Below are 10953 nucleotides of genomic sequence, written 5' to 3' on the forward strand. Positions count from 1 at the left end.
CATTGTCAACACAAGTTGTCACGCGATTTTTACAGAAGCTGTTGATTCGATGACACTGGGAAAGTCATCGAATCAATAGACGACGACAGAGAGAGTCTAATAATGCTCGCTCAGCGCTCAGCGTGACATTGTTGTAAACAAGACATTTATTTGCACATTGATGGATTCTTTCTATTTTTTTAATCTGTTAAATCGTCCACTTTATCTGTTAAATATAATGTGTAGCTTAAATTTACTTGGACCTCGTGAAAATTTTATTTTCAAAACAATGTGAAAGTTTCGTCATGATGCTTGATCATTGCAAAATGAAATATTGAAGCGCGTGACTGCTCGTTTCTTACAGGGGCTACTCTTGTTCGCCGTTATAAGAAGGTCATGGCCAATAGCAGCGCTGCTAATGATCAGTGCTGCTATTGGTCGTGGAAACTTCCATGCTGTGTAGAAATTAAAATTTTCACCTGATGCCAGTAAATTCAGGCCAGTCATTGTATAAGATAAGTCAGAAAAAGTGGCCTTATATTCACGATTCAACGGATTAAAACAGTATTAACATCAATCAGTTTACTAGTAAAGGGTGAGTCGTTAATTATTGTGCCACCCTACCTTGAAGTGATTCGCAAATTGTCTACAGTTAACGAAATGAAACCAAATTTTTACTGTTATTTCGTATATGTATGTTTTTCAACTTTTTGTTATAGGTTCAAATTTAGGATGCGTTTTAGTGAAATTCACGACATTTTCAATTAACGCCCTCCATGTGGACATGTTCAAGCTCAACTTGCAACAAATAATTAAAGCTCTCTGGTTTGTTTATGCGCATCGTGCCTGGTTTTCACCCAGCTCCAAGCTTATGTTTCACTGACAACCGTTCCTGAAACCTATTGACGAACATTAAGATGATCCGATAATGTATAATCATCAATTGTTCCAAGGCGCTACACCATGATTTTAGATTTTAGCATGTGATTGTACAACATCTTTTTTAGAACTGTGAACTAAATTTATTCTATATCGAGCGGAATCTCACTGGTAACTGCTCAATTCATTTTATGTAAACAATAGACTCTAAGGAGAAACTGTACAAAATTTGGTTGATTTTGGTGAAGTAGGAAAAAAGTTACGTTAGTTTGAAAATGGCACAATAATTATCGACTCACCCTTTAGGTGCCAAGTTTACAACCATGTCACGCTCCGTCGTGACGGAAAAATGAAATAGTAATGCTAGACTCTCTTGATCATCGTCTCACGATTCGATGACATTGAAGGAGCCGCCTCTGTAAAAAACGTGTGACGCCTTGTGTTGATACTGATGCTTTACAAGCCTGCCCATGACACCCCCTGAAACTCGCTGAAATGCCTCTGAGACTTCCATGAACTCCCTGGAAACCTCCATAGACTCCCTGAAACGAACCTGAAACCTCCTAAAACGTTCTTGAATCATCCTTGTAACTCTCTGAAGTGCTCCTGAGACCTACAGGAACCCCCATGAAACCCTCTAGGGCTCTGTGAAACTCTCTAAGACCCCTTGGAATGCTCCTAAGACCCCCTGAAGCGCCTCTGGTCACAGATGAGATAAGCCCAGCCTGAGAATTGATTGGCGACTAAAACCCAAACCCAAAGTTTTAATACTGGTTTGTCGGAGTAACAAAAGCGGCTCTTTCTGGAGAGAAACAAAAGCCCTCTGGGAAGAGCAGGAGGAGTAGATATATGATTGCTGTGCCGTTCCCATGAAACACGAAATTCTATCACAAACTCAATGCTTCTCATGATGAGAGCTGAAATGTTCAGGGATAAGGACGGTAGCCTCTTAGCGGATGAAGATGAGATGATTGAAAGGTGGATGCAACACTTCGATGAGCATCTGAACGGGAATGGATAACGTGGTCGAGGATCAGATATTCAACGTACGGCAAATCTTCCATTTATGTTAGGACACGACGTATCAACTGTTCATGGACATCAAGGTGGTACACAACAGTATCTACCTTACAGAGCAATAGAAAATCATGATCAAGAACGGATTTCCCATGAAGCTTACCAGTTTGATCGAAGCAATGAGGGACAGTAATTGAAGAACTGCCTAAAGACGGTTTAGGTGAACTTCATTTGAATCTCGCCGAACGCTACGGAAAGATGGATTCTCATGCCTGCTGCTCAACATCGCTCTGGTTGACGAGCTAAGGTCATCAACTGGAGAACGATTTTCAAGAAATCCGGTCAATTTGTCTGATTTACGGATGGAATTTGACAAGGCAGCAGTGAACGAGTTCGCGGTGAATATGACTAAAGCCATGTACATGCCTATTGGCGGATCCAAGCACGGCAGGGTTCGTCTGGGAAGTAGTGTTACTATAGATGGGGTACCTTCGGCTAAAATCAATGTAATCGAAGAGGCAAGATCAGTGGACAGTGCGGGTGAAAATGAGTCACCCCGCATCAACTGTCCTATTGACAAAATGTTCAGAAGGCCAGCGATCCTCTTTAGGCACTAGACTTGGTCCATGCTCGATCAGGACTTGCAAACACCTAGCGTCATCGAGAATTAGAATAGGGATAGTTGTATAGTTTCTTCTCCGTATCCACTGGTGCATGCTCCGTGTGCCTGTTGTCTTGTCAATCTTTTAACAAATTCGTGAACTAAAAGAGGGGTAGGTATACGCCAGTAGTCATACAAAGTAGACAGCCCCAAGTGGCTGTTAAAACGTCTTTATCACAATTCCCACTCACATCTATCCCTGCCTCAAACAAAGCACTACAATGCTGATTCGTAAGCAATCCGCCCACTGCCAGCCACAGCGCGGCACATAATCGCATTCTCTTTTAGCAAATTAAATCCCATCTGGGAGGCGGTCACCAGGTCATCAAACGCAAACACGATATCCATCATTCGCAATCCATCAAAGTCTTTTGCCGACGAACCGACCTATCGCAGACTCTGCTGGGGAGAGAAGGCACCACGCCGCGACCGCTCCATTCGATGGCGCAATACAAACAACTATCCATACGATGATCATCAGCTATCTTAATCGTTTCAGTTTCGCTTTCTTCTTCGCTGATAATTTGCACAGCACATATGTATAACTTGTATAGCCATTAATATTCTTGATACACACTGATTGGTACACTGAACTCTCGGAAGAAGAGCATCGGATGGCAGACCGTAAAAATCAATGATCTGAATCGTAAAATTTCAAATATTCATATTCCCCCACGACACCCGCTGGCGCCCACTAGCAATCTAAGAATCTTCCACTCCTATATCTTAGGTTCCCATCTGTTGATCGGCGAAGACTGTGTTTGGGGCACAACACTGGGAAATAGTGCCACACCGAACTATTATTAGACGCACTCTGGCTCCGTGTGTTGCAGCAATCCCTCAGGGAAGAGAACTGTTCCGACAATATGTCCACCACACGCACACGAGGTTTGTCGCACACTTTCTTCTAGTCTTGTGGTAATCAACCGACCCGGCTTAAAATATGAAATCCGTCCGATTCGGCAACGCTTGCGGCACTGAGTGGTACTTCTCAGGGTTCCGTCCTCCGCAATGCATTTACATTTTCCGTTCTCTTCGAGCTTACGCGGCACCATCAACGGCCAACGTGTGTCGATGCTTGCTTACTCAGACGAAAAATCCGCAAGTCAACGACTTGTTTGCATACACACTAGAGTGGTCCCGAAAACAGGACAAATGTGGGATTTCAAGTTTTAAACTGTTGCCTTTAAGCAATCCTTAATCCAAATTGCATGAAAGCGTGATCGGAATCATAAAAATATTCCAAGGGATCATATGAAGGACCTCATTAGACAATCCATATTCCAAGTGTTTGTAACTATGAAATTGCCAAACAAATAAACTTTTGGTCTTAGGTTATTTCTCTAATCCATGTGTAGATTCTCCATTTGACAAGCCAAGGAATGCTGCAGTTATAACTTCACCCTCAAATAGGTTGTGAGTTCTTCCAAGCACGTTACATTGTATGCAAGTTTGGGTCACTCTAATGCACACTGCCGCATGAACTGCCGCTGATGTTTCTTTAGATTCGCAAACAAAAACGCACCAACTATGCACATCGTCCCCACGTCTCACAAAGCCCAACACCGCCCGCCCAACCACACCACATGCTAGGAGAGCTCGCTTCTTCTTCGGCTACGAACAAAATCGAAATGAAGAGAAAATCATTTTACCGCGCGATAACAACAAACAATGACGCAGAGCAGTAAGCTACTTGAGACACGCGCGATTCCCCCCGCGGATGCGATGATGATGGGGTCTGCTACCGCGAATTGAACAACAACGTGTGAGCGTGCGCGCGTCCTTCCGACGACGATCCGTAGCGGTCCGCGCCTTCGCCTAATCTGTCAACGTTGCGTCGATCAGGGAGCGCGCCAAGCGTTGACGACGACGGCGGCAGCGACACATGCAGCTTGAGCGCGGTTGAGTCCTCGAGCGAGCACTCGCCATCGGGCGTGACACGTAGGGTGACTACTCTGTGGTCTGTGGGGGCTAACTGAGAGTTGTCGCCGTGTATGGTGGCGTGAGTATGAGTGCACGAGCATTAATTTTATGAGCGAGTGGATCACTCGCCAATATGGGTGGGTTGGGGGCCGCGGAGGTGACTGCGTGGTTGGTTGGTGCTAGTCTCGCGGAAACCGAGAGTGACTGTTTGCGTATTTTATATTGTTTTGTTTTGATTCGAACAGCTGGATGTCAAGTTGATTGGGAATATAATGTATAGGGATGATCATTTGGACTTCGTTACAATAAAACGAACGTGCAAGCAAATGCTGTCCAAATTTTTTATAGCTCTTATCGTTATATTTGGAGATCTTCACAGCAGACGGAATCGCAAATTGACCACGTTCTGATTGATGGACGCTACTACCGTGGTGCTAATATCGACTTTGACCACTACTTGCTGAAGGTTACGCCAAAAAATCTCCGAAATAAACAGTGTACGGTACCGGCGACCACCACGATACAACCGATAGCGACTACAGCAGTGGTGCTCATCCTGCGGTCCGCGGGCCGCCTGCGGCCCTCCAAGCCTTAAGATGCGGCCCGCGGAGTACTTTAAGACGAATCGAAGTTTTTGAACGATTATTTGAAATAACTCGTTAAATTCATTAGGAAATCAAACAAACAAAAAATGCTGATCAATTTCACAGTGAAAAAGAACAATCCGTTCTGGTAAGATTCGGAACCGCAACTCCAAAATATTTCGGTATTTCAGCTAAGTCACGAAGCCAGCTTACAGTTATTTATAAGTGGTACGAATCAAATGAAAGTTTGTTAAAAATGTAAGCTTGAATCATTTTAAAAATAAGTTGCAGTTTTTAAGCGCAGTCAATGCAACGCTGAGCAAATATATCACATTTCGCTAAAATTCTCAACAAATCTCAACTTGATTGCCAATATTGTTTCATTTTCACTTACGAATCCAATTTGAATTATCCAAGCGAAACTCCTGAACGAACTTAAAGAAAAAATCTCAGGCGAGATTCATAAAGCGTCTCCTGTGCCCTTCTGGAGAAACTTTTGGAAACATTTTTGGAGAAACTTCAGGAAACATTATTGGAGAAAAATTTTAAGCAACTCTAAGCTGAATATATGGAGAAACTCAATGAAAAAGTTATGGCGATATTGCATGGAAATTATAGGAGCATCTCCTAGAAAAATGTTTTGGTGCCACTCTAACAGAATTTTTTTTAACAACTTTAGAATAAATTCCTCGAGCAACAAAAAGAGAATTTTCAGGAGTAACTACAAACAAGATTCCAGAACCAACTGCATCAAGACACAAAAGATGCTTAGAACGCCTGAGGAAAATTTGAAGCAACTTATGCAGCAACTTTAGAAGATAATGTTGAAGAAACTTCCGGAAACAATTGTTAAAAATCTAAATTTTGAAGAAATTTAATGATGAAGTATTGCATCAAGTTTAGAAGAGACTTATGGAAAGAATTTACTAAAATCTTCAAGAAACTCCTGGAAAATTTTCGGGAAAATCCGGAAGCTATTCTAGGAGAAATTCTTGGAGACGGATAATGACGAATTTCTGAAGTAACTTCAGGGCAGTTCCAAAGGCAAATCTAAGAAGAGTTCTTGGAGATGTTCCTAGAGAATTCTGGAAAAAACTAAAAGAAACTTCAAGAAATTTTTCAAAAACCTTCTGGAACAACTCCACAAGAAATTTCAGGAGAAAATCCAGCAAACCTTCTTGGAGCGATTTAAAAGAAATTCTTGTAAAAGCTTCTTGACAAGTTCTTGAAGTGGCTTCAAGGCAATTCTAGGGGCAACTTCTAAATTGTTTGTTTTAATTACAATTTGAAGCTCAAACGTTTTTTTTCAACCAAACTTATAAATCTAAATTGAACAGTTCAGATTTTTAACAAATATGCTTTAGAATTGTTCTTTTTGTTGTTTTTGTGCATCGATGTTTTATGCGGCCCGCAGGTTGATCCCGAATTGCAAATTTGGCCCGCGGTATCCTCCAGCCTGAGCACCACTGGACTACAGCAACCAGATTTTGCTTCCACATACGCGCAGATTCTAGAGGCAACGGGCTAGCTCCATGTGACCCCTTTTTTGGAGGGCTGCTGTAGTACGGTAAAAGCAGCTATAATCGACTCAGTCGCGAGCATTGTCGGGTTCGTGGAACGACAAAACGATTAGTTCGATGAGGACTCCAGAGCGCTTTTGCTGGAGAAGAATGCAGCGTGGGCGGCAGTTCTGAACTATGAACGCCGCCTGGAAGAAGCGGAGTGCGAGAAGATGAGACTGCTGTTTCGCCCCCAAGCAATACGAAAGTTCTACCAGAAGCTCATTGCATCTGCAATCGATTCGTGCCGTGAACCTGAACGTGCTGGGATAACAACGGAAGCCTCTTGATGGATGAACGTGAGGTGATTGCAAGGTGATAACAGATCTTCGTTGAACACTTCAACGGCACGAAGGAAACGACTACGTCAGTGCAGCAGAGGACGGAAATAATCCTATACTAACGTTGAGGGAAGTTAAGGATGCCCTTCACCAGCTCCTAATTAACAAAGTATTTCAACCAAAAGTGCCCAAAGTAGGTCCTACTGCCCAACTGGTCCTAGACCCAATATGCCGGCGTTCGGAACCATGAACAACAGGTCAAGTACTGTTCCGATAGACGGGGACATTTTCGAGGTTGTTTACTTCGTCGACTTGGGATTCTTATTAACGGCGGTGGTAACTTTCGGCGGCGGCGGCGTGACCGAAATTTTACCATTATGTCAATATTGGTTGACCAATAAAGTTGAAACTAAATTTGACCCCGGGAGTTCTATGCGCCGTCCCAGACGGGGACGGGCCAAAGCCCCAAGCGGCTGGTCTAGAGCCAGCGGCCGCTTCCGGGGTGGGCACTCAAGGCCTCTTCTGACTCCCGGGTCCCAGGGCGTTTCCGATGGGGGAGTTTTCGGTGAGGTGGTCCTAAATGAAAAAAGCAAGATTTACCTTTGATACTGTATATTGGACGATCCGGCTGATAGACGGCAACTTCGAGTTGGCAACGATGAGGAGCGCTCCGGTTGACAGGTGAGCGCTTATACACCCAGGGTGCGGCCGCTGGTCGTAGGGTGCACCGCGGGCGCAGTTTCGGAGTGGTGAGAACGACGAGGTTGACTGATGCGGTCTTTCGGCCCCGTCGATCGGAGCTCTTCGGAGGATTAAATACGGGTAGAAGATCGGGCGAGGCAGCCGGAGAAGAATGGCCACATGTGCGCGGCGGCTAGTCGTTGGGCGATGATGGCCGACTACCGAGCAGCGAAGCCGGTGGTGGAGATGACCGCTGACACGTGGCTCGGTTCACTGCGAGTCTCCAACAGCAGGTTCTGGTTATGCTCGGTGGCTAGTGGTCGGGCGATGATGGTAAGCGTCAGGCCGACTATCGAGCAGCGAGGTCGGTGGTGAGGATGGCCGCTGATACGTGGCTCCGTTCACTGCGAGGAACCAATCGCAGGAAGACGGGGGGCAGGCAGTCACAGTGCAGTGCTTCGCTGGTCTCCGGGTTTCTAGAGCACCAGCGTCGAGGTAGCTTCGGAAAGTTCGCTTTTTTGGGCGAAATCGTCCTGGACGGAACGGCCGAGGTGGCGACGTTGCCAAGGTTCCCGACGTCGGTAATGACCGACCTTCAGAACACACCCGAGATTGCCACACTTCGGGGTAACACGTGGAAATTTCACTTTAAAAAAGGGGCTGTCCATAAACCACGTGGTCATTTTTTTTGAGACTTCTCAACCCCCCCCCCCCCCGCGTGGTCATCAGTCCATACAAAATTTTTTATTCGTCCATACAAAATGCTCATTGGCCAAACCCCCCCTCATGACCACGTGGTTTATGGACAGCCCCAAACTGCACCTGCACTGCTCGCTGGCTGGACAAAAACTGCCTTCCCGTTTCAAAGACGTTCTCGGCCCGGCTGTCTCCGTACCGATCTCTCGCATCTTCTCCCCGATTTTCGTGTGGCTCTCGCTGGATCCGCCTACATCGGTGCCACCTTCACGCTGGTTTAGATCACCTTTACCCACTGATTGCATTTTCGCCCAAGGCAGCTGCCGCAGCCATCGATCGTGTGTATTCGATTTGATCGTTAGGAAACTAACTAACGGGTGGTCACTAAATAACGGGAATGCTTTGAATGTGCTCTTAAAAATATATGATCTTTAAAAATGGCAATCTGAATTTAACTATCATAAAGGTTTAACAATGTACGTCCATGGAAAATATAAAATTTAAGAAAGTTGAACGTAGTAATTTGTACAGTATTTTTTTGCAGTGATGTTGGAGCAACTGCTTTGTACGACTTTTCAGAGTTTACTTTCACGCATTTTCTGCGTCTGTGAAATCGTTGGTCAAAATAAATGGTTTCTCAGCTACCTTTAGCATCTACACACTCAAACAGTAATAAGAAAAAATGGGGATACTGACTTGTTTTTTTTTTGCTTTGGTTGTAGCCTTTTCCCGTAAATGACATTTATAGAAATTTCTAAAAAATGTTATTTTTCTGTATCACCAAAACGTGTCGATGTAATTTGTGCACTGCGGTTCATTGTTGAACTTTTTTTGTGCTATTTTTTTTTATAACGAACTATTTACATGTTGTTCAATGTGTAAATGTGATTTGATGTAATTATTTGTTATTTAACAAGGCATTCTATTGATTTATCCAGCCCATGCCACAAAAGAAGATTTTATTATGTAAAATGATATCATGCTTATTAGTTTTGCTAGTTTTCCTCTATTTCCTTCAGGATCTGTTTCTTGGGATGCCGAAATGTGGAATTCATTCAAAACCGGGCGGGTTCTAGTTTTATAATGGTTTACTATTAACTTTTTTTACGGTTGTTTTGAGCAATCAGTAGAGCCGTCCAAGGCGTTTTGGTAGTGCTTCCTGTTTCAATGTCGTTTTCTACAGAACAGAATAAGTTGACACAAAATAAAAAATACGCTGACTTTGTGGATAGATAGACGATGGTTTTGTCTAAAAAATGTTTACTCTATGGACGCTTCTATTGTTTTTAATCAGCTGCTAAAAGCATTCCCGTTATTTAGTGGCCACCCGTTATATAAAAGTAACCCTACGACCTCACACCACATACAAAATTCAGTTACCGTTCGGTAACAAAGTATCGATTTTGATATAGTTTGATTTTGTTTTCTTAGAAGCATCAAAAGATATCGAATTTGTTAACATGTTAACATGTCGCACTATTTAGGTTTAGGAATTCGCGAATGATTTCCAGTAGAAATTCCAGGAGACATTCACGAAGCAATCCCTAAAAGAACTCGTGAAAGAATCCCTGAAGGAGCTTCTGTACGGAACCCTGAAGGAACTTTTGTAGAAATGCCTGATGGACCAAGAATCTCTCTTAGCGAGTTCCCTGCAGAAACTTGTAAAGATAACCCTGATTGGAACTTTGAAATAATTTCAGGAAGAATTCTTGAAGGAATTCAAGGAAGAAACCCTGAAGAAATTACAAGAGGAATCTGAAAAAAAAAACTCTAGGTAAAATCTCCGAAGGAATTTAAGGAGAAATCCGCGAAGTACTTCTTGGAGAAATCCCCTTAGCAATTCCAGGAAGAATTCCCGAAAGATATCAGAAAGCATTCCCAAAGAAATCAGAGGAAATGATGTCCACGAGGATTCTCCGCAGGATTTTCAAGAGGGATCTCTGAAAGATTTTCTGGAGGAATACTCGAAGGAATGGCAGGAGGATTCCTAGATGGATTTCCAGGACGAATCTCCGAATGAGTCACGGAAAAAAAAATCAGCATGAATTTTTAAAGGAATTTGAAGAGGAATCCCCGAAGGATCTCCAGGAGGAATCCCCAAGGGATTCATCGAAAGAAATCCAGCAGTAATCTGCGATGGAATTCAAAGATGTATCCCCAAAGAAATTCCAAGAGAAATCCCGGAAAAAAATCCAAAGAAGAATCTCCGAAGGAATTCCAGAAGGAAATACAGCAGGAATACCCAAAGAAAGTGCAACAGAAGTACCCTAAGTAATAACAACAGGAATCCCCAAAGAAATTCGAATGGAATACCCAAAGGATTTTTGGGAGGAATACTCAATTCCAGGAGAAATCCCCAAAAGAACTAAAAGAGGAATCCCTGGAGGTATTCATGGAGAAATCTCTAAAGTGATTTCAGAAGAAATCCCCAAAGAAATGCCAGGAAGTATCCAGCAGGAATTCCCAGAGAAAAGAAATTTTGCCGCAGGAATCTCCAAAGCAATTCGAGGAGGAATTCACGAAGGATTTCTAGGAGGGATTCCCAAAGTAATTTTAAGACAAACCCCCGAATGTTTTCCAGGAAAATCCCCCCTGAATGGGTTTCCGAAAGAATTCCAGCAGATATGTATATCAGCAAAAATTCCTGGAGGAATTTTAGCAGGAACCCCAAACGAATTGGAGAAGGAATCCCC

The 10953-nt window shown here is 43.4% G+C and overlaps 1 protein-coding gene across 5 annotated transcripts in view; it reads right to left on the reverse strand.

The window, feature by feature from the left end:
* The window catches only part of LOC109401644 (focal adhesion kinase 1), a 371816-nt gene that overhangs the window by 78699 nt on the left and 282164 nt on the right, over positions 1 to 10953 (reverse strand). For 2 of the 5 annotated variants that reach the window (XM_029857466.2, XM_029857467.2), the window contains exon 1: positions 4189 to 4669. The exons of 1 other annotated variant lie outside the window; for it this stretch is intronic. The gene's annotated coding sequence lies outside the window, so the exon portion shown is untranslated. Of the gene's footprint in view, positions 1 to 2993; positions 3801 to 3975; positions 4670 to 10953 lie in introns of those variants that run through there. 2 more of the 5 variants (XM_062861005.1, XM_062861004.1) reach the window with 2 other exon arrangements.

This window comes from Aedes albopictus, chromosome 3 (genome assembly GCF_035046485.1).
Source record: "Aedes albopictus strain Foshan chromosome 3, AalbF5, whole genome shotgun sequence".
Classification (NCBI taxonomy): domain Eukaryota; kingdom Metazoa; phylum Arthropoda; class Insecta; order Diptera; family Culicidae; genus Aedes; species Aedes albopictus.